The 12,103-nt window shown below is 34.5% G+C and overlaps 3 long non-coding RNA genes across 19 annotated transcripts; 1 reads left to right on the top strand and 2 right to left on the bottom strand.

Moving 5' to 3' along the window:
- On the bottom strand, positions 1-3,485 carry LOC104786858. 14 transcript variants are annotated; one of them, XR_002038059.1, is made up of 14 exons: positions 2,628-2,721; positions 2,408-2,480; positions 2,105-2,292; positions 1,962-1,996; positions 1,703-1,766; positions 1,357-1,428; positions 1,161-1,223; positions 890-1,050; positions 760-798; positions 606-680; positions 457-525; positions 349-372; positions 132-204; positions 1-50 (listed from the first exon to the last, which is right to left on the bottom strand). It is a non-coding gene; the product is annotated as an uncharacterized LOC104786858 (long non-coding RNA). The 14 variants fall into 14 exon arrangements; XR_002038058.1 differs by having other exon boundaries at positions 997-1,050; XR_767669.2 differs by having other exon boundaries at positions 997-1,009.
- On the bottom strand, positions 3,490-5,258 carry LOC104786857. Of its 4 annotated transcripts, none has more exons than XR_767657.2 (8): positions 5,169-5,258; positions 4,733-4,938; positions 4,519-4,639; positions 4,333-4,398; positions 4,154-4,208; positions 3,975-4,058; positions 3,807-3,868; positions 3,490-3,566 (listed from the first exon to the last, which is right to left on the bottom strand). It is a non-coding gene; the product is annotated as an uncharacterized LOC104786857 (long non-coding RNA). The 4 variants fall into 4 exon arrangements; XR_002038069.1 differs by having other exon boundaries at positions 4,307-4,398; positions 4,749-4,938; XR_002038067.1 differs by having other exon boundaries at positions 4,749-4,938.
- On the top strand, positions 11,011-12,077 carry LOC104786855. The gene is made up of 2 exons (XR_767651.2): positions 11,011-11,242; positions 11,761-12,077. It is a non-coding gene; the product is annotated as an uncharacterized LOC104786855 (long non-coding RNA).

The following is a 12,103-nucleotide window of genomic DNA, read 5'->3' as shown; positions in this document are numbered from 1 at the left end:
GGTAGTATAAACCATCTCCAGAAAAGCTTGTTTAGCTCCATCAAGTCCAGCTGCAATAATTAAGCATAAGTGTGTTTCCACATATTCCATCAAAAAGGGAAACAAGAAGATTAGCATACGATAACACTAACCAACATCATCCCAATTCACAGAGGTTTTGGGCTTGCAGGAAACTGAAGCTGAAGATGGAGATACTACGGTTCTCTACATAAACAAGGAACAACAAAGGAAAAATTCAGTGAAGCAATCAATCCTAATACATAAACATATAATTAACATCACAGTCACCTTCAACATTTAAGGATAAAAAACAAAAAGAGAAAAAAGAGAAAGAAGCAAGACAAATACCTTATTCTCCGGACATTTCAACGCCTAACATATGAACACCATTAATGCCAGAAACAAGCAAAACATACATTAATAGACCAAGTATGGTATTCAGAGTAGTCAACTTACATAGCTTCAACCATCCCGTGCAATTAATCCTTAGATCAGAGCATGATTTGCTTGCAAATTAAAACACACCTGCAAAACTAAGAAAGAAACGTAAGGTAAAAAAAAAAATAGAAGAAGAAGTAAAAGACGTGTTAAGAGGAAGAACAAACCCTCTAAAGACACAGCATAGAGAAGAAGCGTGTCAATCAAAGCCATCATTGATTGATATAAGCATCATCCAAAACCTGAAATAACAAAGTAGGAATCATGTTATTAGGAAGAAAAAAACAACAAAAACAAAGTGAATATTCATAAACAAAATACTAATAGAGATCAAACACAGTAATCCTGGTTCCTCATGATCTGCAACAAAGAGAGACAGAGATGTGTTTTCACTTCTATAGAAAGAAGAAAAAGAAAAAAAAAATCGGTAAAAGAGGAAGAATACTACGACCTGAAGATGTAGACAAGAGAAGAGAAAAAAGATCCATCAAATAAAAGCATCACCAATTCGATCAGTGATGGAATGACTACAAGAGTGTCAATAAGAAGAGAGGGTACCTTGAAGGAAAACCTAGAATTCCAACCAGCAAAACCACGAACAAGGATGTCAGGCTGTGGATATGCAATCAAAACACACAGATAAAGGTAACAACTTTATGAAGATGATGAAATCACAAAGAGAAATAGTTTGACATCATAAAATAAGGCTAAATCAGACATACCTATATCAATGTGGTGATGACACTAAAAGAACAGGAAGAACCAACACCATATTATCAATTCCACTTCAAATCATGTCAATACAACAACAAAATTCCCATTTAATCAAATTGCAAACTGTTTTCAAATTTAATAATACGAAGAAGCACTGATCATTATTAGCAAAACTTAAAGCAACACAAGAAACAGATAACTAACCCGAGATACTGTAAGTATGGCGTTAACTTTAACGACGGCAGGCGGAGAATAAATAGCAATGGAGAAAGCCACCTTCAAAGCAGAAACACGAAGCAAGTCAGTGAGGATTTATTGAGCTATAATGCAACACCAAAAGAAAAACCAATTCGGCAAAATAACATCTGATCAAAGCGCATCAGCAATCTGAAATTGGAAGACCTTGGCACATCGAATGAATTCATTACCTGCCATAATGGAATCAATGCAATCCACAAGTCACAACAAAATCTCGTCATTAACAAGAATACAAGTAAGATCAATAGATAGTGAGACCATCATCATAAAAATAAAGCTAAATCAGACATACCTCTATATCAATGTGGTGTGACAGTAGGAGAACAGGAACAACCAGCACCATTATCAAAATTCCACTTCATATCCCAGTTAAGCAAATTGCAAATTGTTTTAAGAAAAAATTATAAATAAAAATTCCCAGTTAAGCAAATTGTTTAAAAAATATATATATATATGAAGAGAAACACTGAAACAAATCTCAAAGCAACACAAAGGAACAGATAATAAAATTCATCGATCAAATCAGTAGAACCAGTTTATTATGTTGTTACCTTAATTAAGCAAGCACGTTGGCGACGATTGTGTTCTGAATCATCAACGAGAGAGAGAAAGAGTCAAATAAATCAATCAAAGCTAATAATTAAAGCGACTCGGTAGAGATTAAGAAGAATAAGGTACTGCTCTTTATCAATACCAAAAGCTCAGATCCTCACTCCTCTCTCCTCTCTTCCGTTTTGAAAAAAGAGAAAGGGATGGAAGAAGACGATGCTCCAAGACAACGACGACGTCTCAATTAATGGACCCTATGGGTCGCCAACTAACACCAAAAGCCCCAATTCGCAGAATTTCCAAAACGCCATCGTTTCAGGTCTCAACGATCATCTTCTTCGTCATCATTCACGACCCAAGGGAAAAAACAAAAAAAAAAAACAGAGCAGATGTTAGAGTTAGCGATGAATGATGAAGCTGAAGATGGAGATGCTACGATAACACTAACCAACATCATCCCAATTCACAGAGGTTTTGGGCTTGCAGGAAACTGAAGCTGAAGATGGAGATGCAACGGTTCTCTACATAAACAAGGAACAACAAAGGAAAAATTCAGTGAAGCAATCAATCCTAATACATAAACATATAACTTTAGAATCTACCAACATCACAGTCACCTTCAACATTTAAGGATAAAAAACAAAAAGAGAAAGAAGCAAGACAAATACCTTATTCTCCGGACATTCCAACGCCTAACATATGAACACCATTAATGCCAGAAACAAGCAAAACATACATTAATAGATCAAGTATGGTATTCAGAGAAGTNTTCGGCAAAATAACATCTGATCAAAGCGCATCAGCAATCTGAAATTGGAAGACCTTGGCACATCGAATGAATTCATTACCTGCCATAATGGAATCAATGCAATCCACAAGTCACAACAAAATCTCGTCATTAACAAGAATACAAGTAAGATCAATAGATAGTGAGACCATCATCATAAAAATAAAGCTAAATCAGACATACCTCTATATCAATGTGGTGTGACAGTAGGAGAACAGGAACAACCAGCACCATTATCAAAATTCCACTTCATATCCCAGTTAAGCAAATTGCAAATTGTTTTAAGAAAAAATTATAAATAAAAATTCCCAGTTAAGCAAATTGTTTAAAAAATATATATATATATGAAGAGAAACACTGAAACAAATCTCAAAGCAACACAAAGGAACAGATAATAAAATTCATCGATCAAATCAGTAGAACCAGTTTATTATGTTGTTACCTTAATTAAGCAAGCACGTTGGCGACGATTGTGTTCTGAATCATCAACGAGAGAGAGAAAGAGTCAAATAAATCAATCAAAGCTAATAATTAAAGCGACTCGGTAGAGATTAAGAAGAATAAGGTACTGCTCTTTATCAATACCAAAAGCTCAGATCCTCACTCCTCTCTCCTCTCTTCCGTTTTGAAAAAAGAGAAAGGGATGGAAGAAGACGATGCTCCAAGACAACGACGACGTCTCAATTAATGGACCCTATGGGTCGCCAACTAACACCAAAAGCCCCAATTCGCAGAATTTCCAAAANTTCAGAAAGCATAGGCACTCCCACAATGCTTTCTCGTGGAACCTCCCACACTGTAATCTCGGTGCTTGGACTATCTGCATCAAAGNTCTCAACGATCATCTTCTTCGTCATCATTCACGACCCAAGGGAAAAAACAAAAAAAAAAAACAGAGCAGATGTTAGAGTTAGCGATGAATGATGAAGCTGAAGATGGAGATGCTACGATAACACTAACCAACATCATCCCAATTCACAGAGGTTTTGGGCTTNCAAAATTCAAAATCTAGTTCATAAAAAACAAAGAAAGAGATAGCAAAGGGAAATAGAACAAGAACCTGAATAAACCACATACATGTCGAGCCTTGTGCATCAAAGGAGCCCAGACTTAGTAGCAGACCTAAGAGACATACAAAAAGAAGCAAATAGCGATATCGATCAAAGCATCATCCACCAGAAAATATACAACAACAGAAGGACAAAAAAACAAATATATAAATTCAAACCGTAGGGGGGGTGGGGGTGTTGAGTGAAAACTCAGAAGCGGGGGAGCAAGGATCGGTTCATAGACGCTCTCTCTCCCAAAACACCTGCAAGACGAAGAAACTTACTTAGGCGAACCAAAACAAAAAAACAGAGACGCATTAAGAAGAAGAAGAATTCAATTGAAAGATAGAGACCAAACCCAAGAAGAGGGTGAACGATGATGATCGGATCAAAGATTCACCTCCCAAAACAACCTGCAAGACAATCACAGACGCGTAAGGAAGAAGAATGACAGAGCGAGAGCGATCAATAATAGCATAATTCACCAGGAATCTTATCTACAACAACATACACAAGGACATGTTAAATAAATCAAACCGTCTAAGGAGGCGTGAAAATTCCGAAGGAGGAGCGGGCGATGATGATTCGCTTCCAAAAAACCACCTGCAAGAGCACGAATAAACTTGCTTAATTAGGGATTAAGAAGAAGAGTAAACAGACAGAGGGAGCGAGAGGTAAAAATATGAACATAATTAAAAAACAATTGAGAGGAAGAGACCAAACCCTAGACGAATTCACAACTCAGTAGATGATCGGATCGGTTTAATACCAAAATCAGAGACAGGGTCGGGGGTTTAGAAGAATGTCACTCACGGCACCGCACCATCAACGTCACGATTGTGTTCTGAATCATCAACGAGAGAGAGAAAGAGTCAAATAAATCAATCAAAGCTAATAATTAAAAGCGAATCGGTAGAGATTAAGAAGAATAAGGTACTGCTCTTTATCAATACCAAAAGCTCAGATCCTCACTCCTCTCTCCTCTCTTCCGTTTTGAAAAAAGAGAAAGGGATGGAAGAAGACGATGCTCCAAAAAAAAACGACGACGTCTCAATTAATGGACCCTATGGGTCGCCAACTAACACCAAAAGCCCCAATTCGCAGAATTTCCAAAACGCCATCGTTTCAGGCCTCAACGATCATCTTCTTCGTCATCATTCACGACCCAAGGGAAAAAAAAAACAGAGCAGATGTTAGAGTTAGTGATGAATGATGAAGTGAACACAAACAAACAACAAGGGTTAGGAAGATTCGGTGACCTTGATCTGGATCTAGGGTTTTTCGAGTTGTTGTATCTGTTACCTTATCGTAGAGAGAGAGAGAGAGAGAGAGAGAGAGAGAAATCATTGAAAGATTAAATTTAAAAGCTTTACCAATTTTGTTCTTTCTTGCGCCTCTCTTCTGCGACTGCGACCTTGTTCAGGTTTGCTCTTCCGTCGCCCCATTATAACATCATCGATTGATAAAAGCCTGGAAATTAAACAGAAACAACAAGTTAGGAACCAAACCCTAGAAAAGAATTAAAATCCAATGATCGATTCAAAGAAAAACATCAGAGAGACTAGTTTAGAAGAATGTAACCACCAACGAAACAGACCGAGCGAGAGAAGATACTGTACTAGAGAGAGAGAGAGAGAGAGGAACAAAACCCTTGAAGACGTAATCATAGAGAAGAAGCGTGCGCGTCCATATCAAAAGTGACCGTTAGAGAGATTCATGTAAATTTTTTCTTTTTTTTCTTTGGTAAATTTCTAAAGTGACCGTTAGAGAGATTCATGTAAAGTTTTTTTCTTTTTATTGGTCTTATCATGCGATCTCTTCTCCAACGGTCAGAAAACACTAACACGATTGAGGACGCGATATCGAGCAAAGGCTTCTTATTTTTTTTTCGAATATGCATAATTTCCTTTTTTTCTTCTATTTTGCTCGATTCATTCATTTTTCCTTCTTTATTATTCGTTGGTCAGTGAAACTAAACCGGAAATAAATTATACGTTTGCTAGAAAATCAACGCAAACCAAATTAAACCAGCACTTCTACTCATCATACAGTCGAAAATAAAGCTAATATTAAATCTACCATCTCTTTTCTTTCACTTTGATCGTCTAATTTCTCACCAAAATAAAGTATTAAAAAGCTCGAATCATCGTTTCATGTTTGTTTCGATCCTCTTTGCATTTTAATTGAGCCATGAAAGCAACATGAATAGGAATATGAAGAAGATGAAGAAGACGAAGAAGGAGAACGAAGACAAAGGATTGTGAATATATGTGGAGGATTCTAAGTTATCGGCTTTACAAATCCCATCCCACACATTCTAATATGGTTCCTCTTCGACTCCTCTTATTCATCACTCCCGCGTTTCTCTCCTTCCTTTTCATCTCCCATCTCTGCGACAACTACCAAGTCATTCGATCGACCTGCATGAACCAAAATCAATGTCGTCTTAAGTTTTTCTTTGTCAACAATTTATTTATTTGATATTAATATGATCCATTATTTAACTCCATATAAAAGGTAGAATACACAGATTTGCGTGGTTTTATATATTGTTATGGTTTAAGACGGTAACATTCATAAATTTCCACGTTTCTTTGCTAAACATTTGGTACTTGCACCACAAGTTATCTTCCATTTGTCTAGAGTTTTAGGTTTCATATCAAACCGAGTAAACAGATTACGGTTTTCGGGTCGCGTAAAGAAATAACCGGTATTGTTACAATGATAGCTAGAATCGATGAACAAAGAGATTTGTGAAATAGCTTTCTTAATTATTTCTTAATTGTAACAAATTTAAAACTTATATACCAAAGGTTACGGATAAACCGGAAATATATTCTAATAAACTTAACCAAAGGATCAAACCAGCTTGTCTAATAGTGTTTCCACATAAAATCTATATATATATATATATATATATTGAATTTATTAGGAAACTAAGTGATTATGGAGTTCAATTTTGGTCAACGTACACATTAATGATTTGTAATTTTGACACTGCCTTTGCTCAGTTCTGAAACCTTTTTGTAAATTCTTCAGAGTCTATCCATATGATTTTCTCTGTTTGTTTTTAAAAAAGGATCTCACACAAAAGCTGTAGAGAGACGACACAAACGGATTGGGCCAGCTACTATAGAAGACTCATTCTCTTCTCTTAATGGAGGCAATATAAATCAACAGATTGTAGAAGATCCACAAAGGAAAGAGGAATGAAAAGCTGAATAAACAATACATGTCTAGATTTCTGCATCAGAGAAGCTCAGACTTAAAGATGGTCAATGCAAAAAACTACTTTAGTAGACACATCCATCATAAATAAGACAGAAAATACAGTGCCAACCCATTTTAAAAGGAAGTTATGATCATCTCTCATTTGACTGTGAGTAGACTACAAAGGATGAGAGTAAAGAGTGATTCATGGAAAATACAATAAGACATACAGAGGAGAAATAATAACAAAAAGGAAACAATACCAATTGAGAACAATCCTTGAGGAAACTAGTGAGGAACACAAAGCTTACTTCTTTTAAATACCAGTGAACTATAACAAAAAAAAAATAACCAAGAATCAAACCCCACGAAAAAGCAGCTCATGAAACCTAAATCAACCAAAGATGAAAAATCCAGCATATGAGAGTAAGATAAAATACAAACATAGAGAAGCAACCTCACTAGTTATTAGTTAACAACGGTCATGAGACATACCAAAACTAGCCTCCCATGCATCCTCAATATACCTATAAAGGACGGGAGTATTTCACATAAGAAAAAGCCCACGTCACAAGCATATGAGAGTATGATCAAACACTAAACAGAGCTGTAGCTAAGACAACCAGAGATAAAGGGGAAAGAAACCAGTTAGTAATCTGGCATTCAAATGAAAGGTGATCTTAAACCACAGGTCTAGCCTTAAGCATACCTACAAGACATATAAACATTCAATACAAAATTACTAACAGAGTACAAAGTATAATAAAATTTAAGATTAAAATCAAAATTTTCACAAACCCTAATAAGGAAACAGAGAGAAATAAGAAACCTGCAAAGAGGTAACATGGAACGCCGAGAGATCTAAGATCAACTGAGACAGAATATAACAGAGGTAATTGTTAATATAACAGGAAGTTGTGTTATTCGGGAACAAAAAAAAAGATGATAGGCGAGAAGATAGATTCAAATCAACATAAAAATCCCATTGCCTCCACAATCTGTATGATTGTATCGTTCATACAGAAAATAAACAATCTGCTTATGAATTGAATTTGGGGAAAATGACACCCGCAAAAGAGAAAAACGTGTGACACAACCAATCAATCAAAGCCAGGAAAAAAGAAGCTCATTACACTTGAATCAACCAAAGATGGAAGCCCCAAGTTTGAGACAAACTATAGAATTTAAAGGAATCTAGGCAAACAAGTCCAAACAGAAGTTCTACTTGCATCACTCAAATTCTTATACGAAGATAATGAATTCACACAGAAAGAGAAAACACCATCCCAAACACAAGCATTTAAACCACCATCAAAAGCATATGAGCGTAGGATTAAAACAAACAAAAAAACCACAATCACAAGCATATAACAAGGCGAAAAAAAAAGTTGAAGACTTCCCAATGATGAGCTCATACTAGAACAATCCTAAAAGACACCAATATATTCAATACAAAAACTACATTAGTAGACATATCCATATTGAAAAGGACAAAAAAACAAGTACAAACCCATATATATATATATATAATAACTTATGATCATCTTTCATCTGACTGCTAATAGACTGCAAAGAATCAGAATCAAGTGATGGATGAAGATATCCAGCTGGAAGACACACAGAAGAGAAATAATAACAAAAAAATGAAACATACCAGTTTAGATCATTACTTGCGGCAACCAATAAGGAAATCAAAGCTTAAAAATACCTAATAAACATATAACAATCAGAAGAAAATTACAGATAGACAAAGGCGTCAAGACAAATAAACCCTAAAAGATAGAAGCCCCAAGTTCAGCCATGTTGAGACAACTAGCAGACTTGAAAGGAATCTAGGCAAAAAAGTCTAAGCAGAAATTCTACTTGCATCATTCAAATTCACATAGAGAGAGAAAAGAAATCAGACAGAGAAAAAGAGTAAAGGGGAAGAAAAAATGACCATACATTGCATTGCTTATGTTATGTACATTTACGTGTGAAGTGAATTTGCGGAGAATCTGCAATATATAATCAAGTTGGCTTGTTGCTTACGGACGTTTATGCCGTAATCAAATCTAAGGTATAATAAAATAATTAAAATATATTGGCCAGTTATTACAAAAATAAAATAAAATATGAAATAATTAACAGATGTTTAGCCATTTTGTCTGTTTGTGTTGTAACTATAAAAGGATAGTATGATTCTTTATATTAAAAATATTATGGGTGTTATCTAACTCCTCTACCCTTCAGGATGAGAGGGAGAGTAGTCAGAGAGGCATGTATGTAATTGAATCGATGTTTCAAACGAAAAAGTCTTTCAGAAAGTCCGTCGCGGATATAGTACAATCACAATGAATCATTTATTTTTAACTTTTCAATTTCAATGAACCAGAAGTAATAACAACAAAGCTGCGAACCTTTTAGAGAAAAATGAATTTATAGGCCCAAAAAACCTTTGTGAACATTTTTCATGAGGTCTTTCTTTTTAAAAATATTTTTTTGTAAAAACACTTATATTTTTCTTCTTCGTAAATATAATGATGCTTGATGTGGGAGACTTTACTAAGAGTAGAACAATGTTACCATTTCTACTTAACATGCTGCAACAATTAAAAATTATATTTTATCCAAAGGTTATTATACCAATTGAACGAATTTAATTGGAAACGCCTATGTGTATATTTAATTTTTGGAATATTCTTTGGATGTTTGATTAGATGGGAAAGTACGTATATTGAATAATTTGAAATGGTTTATCTGTTATGGATTATAATTAGCATTAATCGAATATGTTGCCTTTGGCATTGTTTATATTCCTTTAGGTTTATAGTTTAAAAATTTGAACAGTGTTGTTTTAGAAACGTTGTTGTATATTTTTCTGTATTTGGCTGATAAAAGTTCATGTCACTGCTAACTTAACAAGTAATGTTGCTTTCTATGCGTTGTGGTTTGGTTACTACCCTAATTGTGTCTACACATAATTTCTTTCGCAGCATATGCATCTTCAAATTATAAGTACAAAGTGGAGAATATATAGGGAAATTTAGGCAAAAGTGTCAATTTCATCATTTTAAAATTTGTAACTACGAAATATAAAGGTGACCAAGAAATAAGCTTGCATAAAGTATCATAGAGTAACATCGTTCCTTTTGACTCCTAAATAAAAAATAAATAACTGGTGAGCATCTTAAAATTTAAGTGAACATATTTCATACATCATTTTATATATATATATATATATATATGTATATGTATACATATATATATATATATATCTTAATTGATGAAATACATATGTATTTAGATTTTATTTTTGCTTTACTGAAAAAAGATATTTGTAATAAATACATATGTATAATGTTAATTTGGATTTTAATTTTAACGTATAAGAGTTTAATTAGTTGGACAACATACATAACTATCATGGCATTGTATTGGCAATATGCTTGATTGAGTATATATACGCCTACATAGTATATATATTATAACATCAATTGTAACTTAAAACGGGCAGTAGATGTGTGTATGTATATATATATATATATATATATATATGTTTGTTTCTATTTTTTCTCACATATGATTTGTGTTTTGTTCACATTGGACACTTTATATGGATCTGGATTTAAAGTTGATAAATGAGCTCATGATTTTGGAACATTTCTATTTTTGCTGATAAATGTCCCTATATATGTTGGGGTAAAACATAAATAACAATAGAGTTTGTAGTTTTTTTGGGTGAAGGATATACTTTTATTGAGATTAAGATGTGGTTATAACAACACAAATTAAAGCCAAGCTGACAACTCCAATGTCGAGGAAGCTAGGAAAAACTGTTAGAGAATTTCCATTGGGGTGCTTATGACTATTTATGGCTCAAAAAAAATTAAAAAAACCCATAATATAGTAAAATAATCAAAGAATCTCTTCTTCCAGAAGGACCCGAAGCAACCCATAAGTAACGTATACGTGTCAGGTTTAGATTGGTTGTAGGGTAAATATAAAAAAAAAAAATCATTTTCTTCTTTTTTTCTTTCCCGACCTTTCTCTCTTTTCTCTTTCGATGTTAACGACGATGGATTCGCCGATTCACCTCAACTCCGGAAAAATCGTCGGCCGATGTTGCTTCTAATGGCCTAAAGTGGACGGCGAGGTCCACCGGCGGATGTTGCTCGTGTTACTGTGCTATGTTGGAGGTAACTTTGTTATGTGGTTTTCCTAATCTGTGATTGTCTCGATGGCACCGATGAGCCTGGTACTCTCCCTTCTCTTCCTCCAACACCTAATTTTAGAATCCTGAGAGCTAAGATGAGACTTTAATTTCTTGCCCAGTTAAAATATTTTAGGGGAAACAAGTATAATCCAATGATCGGATCAGATTTTGTTTCATAACTTCAATTGTGAAAAAATGTGTTTCTTTAGATGCATAATTAGAAAGTTTCTCAATTTCTTCAGCTATATAATCTGATTAACTGATTGAATGTTGTTACTCTTCTATATGTGCTTCTTAAAGAACACATTGCTGATAATGTGGACTATGAGGTAACAATGTTTCTCTATTGCCATTCTGAATTACCAATGTCTGTATTTCTGAACTAACACAACCTCCTTGTTGTTGTAGGTTAGATTCTACTGAACTAACACAACCTCCATTCTACTGAACTTAGCAAACCTTTCTTAACACAAAACTCTTTGAACTCAAAAGCTAAGATTCTTGTAGAGTGTGTGACATGAGACGAGTACTGATGAGTAGAAGAAATTTGTTGAATTCAGGTGCAGAAAAGGCTTAGCCAAGTGGAAATGAAGAACAAGGAGGCGACGTATCATGCATCGTTGGGTTACTACAAATCTCAGAAGATGATTGCAAGAGACACTACCAGACTGGTGGAGCCTTTTCGGCGTATCAGGCGTTCTTTCTCATTCATTCTTATTCCTATTTTCTCACACCTTCTTTGTCATTCATTCTTATTCCTATTTTCCTGCATCTCTTGATTCTTCAGTATCTGGTCTATTAATGTTTGTTTTGCTTGTTTTTGATTCAGATTCTGCCAAAAACAATAGATCATTACAAAACATTTAACTTTTTTCTTCTTTTTTTTTTTTTTTTTTTTTTTTT

The sequence above is a fragment of the Camelina sativa genome, chromosome 5, assembly GCF_000633955.1.
Source record: "Camelina sativa cultivar DH55 chromosome 5, Cs, whole genome shotgun sequence".
Taxonomy (NCBI): Eukaryota; Viridiplantae; Streptophyta; class Magnoliopsida; order Brassicales; family Brassicaceae; genus Camelina; species Camelina sativa.
The sequence above is the reverse complement of the archived record's forward strand: the minus strand, read 5'-3'. Positions and strand labels throughout refer to the sequence as shown.